The sequence below is a fragment of the Myotis davidii genome, unplaced genomic scaffold (genome assembly GCF_000327345.1).
Source record: "Myotis davidii unplaced genomic scaffold, ASM32734v1 scaffold207, whole genome shotgun sequence".
Taxonomy (NCBI): Eukaryota; Metazoa; Chordata; class Mammalia; order Chiroptera; family Vespertilionidae; genus Myotis; species Myotis davidii.
Genome location: NW_006298349.1, coordinates 1,276,622 through 1,284,001, shown reverse-complemented (window position 1 = coordinate 1,284,001; position 7,380 = coordinate 1,276,622). Strand labels below are relative to the sequence as shown.

The 7,380-nt window shown below is 60.8% G+C and overlaps 1 protein-coding gene across 1 annotated transcript in view; it reads right to left on the bottom strand.

The window, feature by feature from the left end:
* Positions 1 to 7,380, bottom strand: part of RAI1 (retinoic acid induced 1) — a 91,066-nt gene that overhangs the window by 34,549 nt on the left and 49,137 nt on the right. The window lies entirely within an intron of this gene.

Sequence of the window (7,380 nt, the reverse complement as noted above, 5' to 3'; positions counted from 1 at the left end):
AGATATCGGTATTCACGCTCTACAAGGAGCAGCTGCCCATACACTAGGCATGTAAATACATATAGTGATAACACCTGTGTATGTGTGCAGCGAAGACAAATATTCAGGGGAGACGAGTGGATGTTGAGGTATCTGTGTGCCCATGCATGTGCAGGGACTGATGGATGGGGGTAGTTCAGAGCTTCACCCTTGCTGTTCCGTGTGTGTGTGTGTGTGTGTGTGTGTGTGTGTGTGTGAAGCAGCCCAGGCCCTCCTGACAGGTCCCTTTGGCCTCCACAGGGTCAGGGCCAGGTCACACCAAGCCAAGAGCCCATCTGTTTGTGATTTTAGGGGCTGGGGCCCTGGCGGGGCCTAGCCGACCCCGAAGCAGGATCCGGGTCAGGAAATGCCGCTGGGGTGAAGGCCCTCTGGGCAGAGCAACTGGATTCAGAAAACAGACCAGCCGTCAGCGTCCAGGCTGCAGGTCTCCCATCTGACGGGAGGCCTGGTCACCTCAGAAGGCCTCCGCAGAGGGGGGAGCACGGTACGCTCCAGGCTGGGGAGCCCAGGGGGCTCAGGATTTACCCACAACCAGGGCTGGGGTTTGGAGGCAGGGAGGGGACAGGAAGACCCTGGCCCGGCTCGGCCTGCACACCCTAGGTCTCCAGGAAAGCGCGGGGACTTCCATGGCCAGCGCTCAACGAGGGCGGCCTGCATGGGCAACAGGATTCCAGGAGAAACCAGAGGACGTACAGAAGCACAGGGAAGAAAGACATGCAGGTGGGAGAAGGGGAGATGTGGAGTGAGGGGAGGTGCTGCCCCAAGAGGCCCCGCTCACCCCTCCTCTTCTCCAGGACCCTGCCTAGACCCCGTCCTCATTCACTGCTGGGGCTGACCCAGCGAGCCCAGGGCAGCCAGACAGCCCGCCTCCGTGACCCTCGCCGGCAGCTGGTGCCGGCTCAGCGCCGAAGACCACGCTGCAGAGGGGACCCGTGTCCTGTGGCGAGCTCCTGCCCACCAGGCCCAGCAAAGCCAGACGCCCTCTGGCCTCCCCAATTTATCTCAGGCCCCCAACAATGCGAGACGTGCCTGCCCTTCTGCCACTGCGCTCCCATCTCTGGCGCTTGGATCAAACATCACAGGCGGTGCCTGCTGCCACAGGCCAGCCCCGAGGAGCTGGGGCAGAGTTCAGTTCTGGCCTGGAGGCTCCTGACAGGTACAGGGCAGCCCTGTACCTCCTGACCCAACGGCTGTAGGAGGCCCACCCAGGTGCCCCCCTTCGTCCCGGGCAGGCACCCTGGCTGCCTCCCCACAGTGGGGCCAGCAGGTGGAAGCCACCCCTGCAGCCCCAGCGCTGCCCTCCCCACCCCCACGCTGTGCTATGAGCCCAGATGCGCAAAGCCAAGCCCATTCTGAAGGCTGCGCCTTGTATATCTGCACAGATTCTATTTCAGCTTTTATTAGTCCCAGATCGCTCTCATTTCCTGCTGTGTCCTGTGGATATCATTAACATTTCTGCAGCTTTTATTTTTTTCACATTCTCCAAAATGCATTACCCAGAAACATTATTTACAAAGAGAAAGTGCTATGACCAGTGTCCAACCCTCCCCCGCTCTAATCAGTCCAGCTGCTGCGTCTTTTCATTTAGCCACGCGGCACTGCGGGCGGGTTCCCAATCCCCGCGAGCAGCTGGATGTGGTGAGAGCATCTATCTCTGAGCAAAGACAGTTCAATTAAAATGCGAAAGCCCAGCGCCTGGCGGAGAAGCAGCCGAAATGCTCACCCCAACACCCACCTCCAACCCCAGATGCAGGGCGGGGCAGGGACACAGGAACAAAGGCATGGCATCAAAGGCACGGCTCAGAGACCGCCGCTCTGCCAGGAGAGAATGGGCTCTGCGTCTTTAAGGGCTGCCACGGGCTCTGTTATTAATCGTTACAATTAGGATGACTTTTCGAGAACACTAGGAAAAGACAAGGAAAGAGGCAGGCACAGGGGGCTGCTTCCCAGGAGACTGGGGGTTTGACCTCTGTGGGTCCAGCTGGAGGGAGACAGGTGGGGGTCAGGGGAGCACACCCCGAACAGCCTCCCAGGTCTCCTGGTCCAGCCCAGCTCCCCCATCTGCCTCTTCTTCCAGACACTAGGCCAGGCCTGGTCTCTGAAGGAGGCAGGAAGAGGAAGTCAGCCGTGCATTAGGCACATTTGCACTCGCATGACAACTCCCAACTCCCGGACACTGGTCTTCCCAGGCCACTGGTGGGGAGCAGGCCCGCTTGGGTGTGCCCTGGAGGCTGGCTCAGGGTCCAGCCCTTGCCTCCAAAGCCACCGGAGTCCCCTCATGGCTCCCCCAGCGCCTGACAGCCATCACCAGGGGGAGAGAGAGGTGGGCGCGAACAGACCCTCCCGGTGCAAGGCCAGCGGTCCTCAGCCCTCAGGGGCCTTTGGCAGCTGCTGGATCAGCGGTCCCTTCAGGCAAAGACCCCACCCCGCCCGCCCCCAAAGGTGCTGTAGGGTGAAGGGCACCCCGGCTGTGGGTGCCTCAGTGAGTGCTGACTGCTCTGCCGTTTACAGGAAGGGGTGAGATGGGAAGGAGAGGCCTGCGTACAGGTGGCCCCAGGGGAGCCTCTGTGGCCTGCAGCCCGAGCCCTGTCCAGAGCGAGGGTGGCGCCCTCACCGGGCCCCCACAGAATCCCCACGTTAGCCCTGGCCGGGCTGACCCAGTGGGTAGAGCGCGGGCCTTGGTTCCAAACAAGGGCACAAGCCCGGGTTGCGGGCTCATCCCCAGTGCGGGCGTGCAGAAGGCAGCCGGTCAATGATTCTCTCTCATCGTTGATGTTTCTATCTCCATTTCTCTCTCTGAAATCAATAAAAATATTTCTTTAATTAAAAAAATCGGACTGAAAGGTCCCAGGTTCGATTCCGGTCAAGGGCATGTACCTGGGTTGCGGGCACATCCCTGGTGGGGGATGTGCAGGAGGCGACTCATTGATGGTTCTCTCTCATCGATGTTTCTGACTCTCTATCTCTCTTCCTTCCTCTCTGTAAAAAATCAATAAAATATATTTTAAAAAAAATTTTCAGTTTTAGAGGAGGCACCTCGGAGCGTGACCGCAGGAGGGTGTGCAGGGAGCGGCACCGGGTGCTCACGTTCCCAGGCCCGCCAGCCAGGTCAGGGCCCGCTTTTCCTCAAGGAGCCAGACCCACCTGAGGGAGGTCCACTTACGGGCAACAGTGGCGATGGCCGCCTGCTGTCACCATGGCAGCCTCAGAGAGGTCACTGGGCCCACAGCCTCTCCCCCCCGCAGCTGCTGTGCCCCCTGGGTGGGGCGCAGCCAGGAGGCTGGCTGAAGGTTTTCCTGAGACACAGGGATAGTGGGAGACAGAAAAGGGACAGACAGAGAGAGGAAAGAGAGGAAGGACAGAGAATGGGAGGAGGAGGGAAAAGGGAGTGGGCGGGGGGGGGGGCATTCTGCTCCCCTGCGTCCTCATTTGTAGCTGCAGAAAAAATATTTTTAAACCCAACCCATTCAAGCCTGGGAACGGGAAGGGAAAGTCCCCGAAGCCAGGAAGCTGGGGTGTCCAAGGAGGACTGAGGGGCCACTAGTGGCAGGTGATGAACACTAGTAAGAGACCTCCATTAAAATGGTAAATCATTGGCCGGGTTGACTGCTGATCTGTGAGGTCTGTTTTGAATCCTAAAGGCCTGGCTTGAATTGGGGAAAGAGAGGCGCTTTCAAGGACCCACAAGACAAACAACCCAGTACCCACAGGCCTCCGGGACAGGGAGGGTCTCTGGGCCAGCGGCTAGTGATGAGGTGGGGACCAGAGGCAGCTAGGGAGCCCTGCATGGGGCAGAGGAAGGCGTCCCAGAGAACAGGAAGCCCCCGCCCCGAAGTATGGCCTCCTGGGACTGTCCCTCCAAACGGCGCACTTGGCATGCACCTCTCCTCACTCATGGCCCGTGGTCCCAGCACGGGAGGCAGGTGCGAGGGCCTGGGTACGGAGGCAAGCACTGGGGGAGTGGGAGGGGAAGCAGGCAGACCACCCAGCCCCCTCCAGATGCCCAGGTGAGGGAGCCCAGGCGAGGCGGGCGTCTCTGGAGGGAGCCTGAATGGGAGTCGGGGCTTCTGGACTCACAGATGGTGGGAAGCCCTCCTGGGGGCCTGCCCATGGCATCTCTGCGAGGACCAGAGGCGGAGGCAGCCGACACCCACGGGGCCCCCTGAATGAGGCCCTCCCTCAGGCCCACCCACCAAGGACCCCTCCTGGTCCTTCGACGCTCGCCGGGTGATCTGTGCTGGTTCGGAAGCACCCGTCCTGTTGGAACACCACCACCCGCTCCCAGGAGGGTCCGTGCCTGGAAGGCGCCCACCGCGCAGCCTGTGTCCCGGGCCTCCACGGCAGCTCTCTGGGATGCAGGGGCCAACAAGCCCGAGACTTGAGCCACTTAAGCCAGAGGCGTCCACAGTCTGGGTGAGGGGCAGCTGGCCAACGGGGCTTCCCTGCTGTGAAGTGCTGGGGGTGAGGTTTGGGGTGGGGGCAAGAAGAAATTCCCAAAGCAGCTGTGTTGGCATCCAAGGCCTCTCAGGGGGCAGAGGGGTGTGTCGGGGAGAACTCACCTGCTGTCAGCTCAGACTTACCAGGCTCTTGTGGACATAATTGTTTTTAGATTTTTATTCAACAAAGAACATGAACACTTCTCCCTGTCTGCCAAAATGAGGGAAAGGCTAAGGATGTGGGGCCGACTGCTGGGTGCAGACACTCAGGCTGGGGGCTCTGGGCCCAGGCCAGCAAGATCAAGAGGCTGACTTAGGGGCTCAACCCCCTCCGTGGGTCCCAGGCTGCCCTCTTCTGACCCCTCCCCCACACTCCCCGTTCCGGGCCTTGCAGGCGACGGCACAGTGTGGTTGAGCTAGGACCTGTCTGCTAGTTAGGAGAGGAGGCGGAGGCGAGGAGCGCCCAGCCTCTCACCCGGGTCTTGTCCTCCTCACCCCATGTGCCCAGAGAGCAGGACTTCCCTTGGGAAGTGGAAGCACCGAGGCACGGAGCCTATGGCTTGTCTGGCTGCTGACTGACTTGGTGGCCTGGGGCCAGCATGTTCATCGCCGAGTCCCAGGGCCTGTGCACCTGCTGCCTCCTCGGCTGGAACACTGTTCTCAGGCCTCGGCAGGGCTCCTCCCAGAGCCCGCAAGGGCCTCACCCTCGGGTGGCCTCCCCAAGCAGCCTGGGAACGGCACCCCGCAGCTCCTCCGCCCCGTGCTCAGCTCCTGCGATAAGTCACGTGGCTCCGCACTGGTCTCTCCTCATGATAACGAAGATTCTGTGAGAGCAGGGTGTTTTGGTTTGTTTTGTTCACAGCTATACCTCCATTTCCCAAACAGTAAATATCCGTTAAACAATGTGTAAAGTGTCGTATTGGCCTATGAAAGTGCCCGGAGTGAGCGGCCAGGTGGCAGGACAGGGCCCGTTTGGGCGGGGACAGGAATCTGTGGCCACAGCCCCTCACTCATCCAACGGAGAACACGCTCCCTCCAGCGGGTGATGTGCTGACGTGAAGTGGGCAGGTGAACGGAGCAGCCCCACTCACCCCCCAGTGAGCTGCTGCCTTATGGGAAGGAAGGTCCAGGTGCCAGAACTTGAATTTTTCCCTTTAAAACGCCAGAAATCAGGATTTTATAAAAAGGTAAATCTCTTTTTAAAAAATGTTATCAACCAAGTAAAAAATTTAACACGCCAGATTTCAAGAAAAGCTGTCTGTGCTATATCCGATCACAGGTTCCCAGGTGTTGCCCGCTGATGGAACTGACACAGAACTTTCCATGGTCACAGGCAGGGCCTTGTGGGCAGGAATCTCGACATGTAAGTGCGCAGGCCCTTGGGAGGCACTCGATGAGAAGGCACGAGAGCAGAACGGGAGGAGCCCCGAGTCCAGCACAGACTGCGGGGTGGAGCAGCAGGTGAGGCCTGCAGGCCGGGAGGCAGGGCTGGCCGTGCAGCTGGCCAGTGGCAGGGAAGAGCTGGGCAGCCTGGAGAAGGAGGGGCAGAGAAGTGAGAGGCACCTGGATGAGGCCCTAGTGCCCACCACCTTGCTGGTCCCTGCAGGGCTCCTGGGTGGCACTCATCACAGCAGTAACTGCGTAAGGAATGGTATGAGGACAGGTGTGCGCGCGCCTCCTTCCCCAGAGTGCAGCCGGAGGAGGGCGGGGCTCCATCTGCTGGGTCCTGAGCTCGACGCCCAGACATTGGCCCAAGCAGGTGCCTGTTTCATACGCCTACTGCCCGATGGTCAGGCAGATGGGACGCGTGGTCAGCTCCTGGCTGGGTTCATCACTTAACCCTCATCACAGTCTAAAGGATGCCACCCAGAGAGAGGGCTGATGATGCCAGGCCTGGAGGCCGGAATCAACTGTAGCCAATCAGCTTACGGTCGGCCCTCCACAGCCCCTGGGTCCTCCTCCCTCCGGCGCCTGTGCCCACTCACCTGTCAAGTTCACTTCTGCTCGGCTTACAGTCTGCTGGGGGGTTTGGGGAGGAGCAAGCTGGGTGCTGAGGATGCAGAGGGAAAAGCACATGGCCCTGCCCTGCTGAGGCAGACAGACACACAGACAGCCAGGGGAAGCTGGGAGAAGGGGACTGCCTGATCTGAGGAAGCCACTGTGTGCAGAGCAAATTCTAAGACCAGCCTCCTGTCACCTGCAGGGAATGAAGGCAGGCCTGGAGAGGCCGAGACCCTCAGCTCCTCCCCAGGGCTCTCCATCCGACAGGGAGCACCGAGCTGGAGGCCAGAAAGGGTGGTGGGGAGGTCCTCCCTGGACCCCCGCTTCCCGGAGGAGCCAGGAAGAGCCCCCCCTCCCAGCCTGGCGGGGCGGGGGTGCCTCCCGACGGACACCCGCCTGCAGCAGCCTGACAGCCCGAGAGGCACAGCACGCCAGACCCTTCCGTTCCAACTGCGGGAGGAGCCAGGGGGATTGGCGTCGCCTGCCTCCGGGTCCCGGGGGAGGAAGCCGCCGGTCAGGCCGCCACAGAGTGTCAAATCCTCTCGCTGCCTAATTGTGAGGCAGCGGCATCTAAAGAAACGCTTTTCTGGCCGCCCGCCACACCGCAAACTGCTCGGAATAATTTTATTATTAAGGAGAGAGAAGAAGGGAGGAGGTTGGAAGAGAGAGAAGGGAGAGGGGGAGGAAATGGCTGCGTCCAAGTCCGCGGGGGAGGGGGGGCCCGCGCTCCAGTTGGCAGCTGACTCCGCTCACTGCGCACTCAGTCTCCGCTCGGGGTGACGGGGACGGAGCGGCTGGGGCCTGACAACTGAGGGTGCGCAACGAGGCCATGAACCCTCCCGCCCGGTCGATACCACAGGCTCCTTGGAAGGTGGGCGCGGGCCATCGGGAGGCCCTGCGAAGG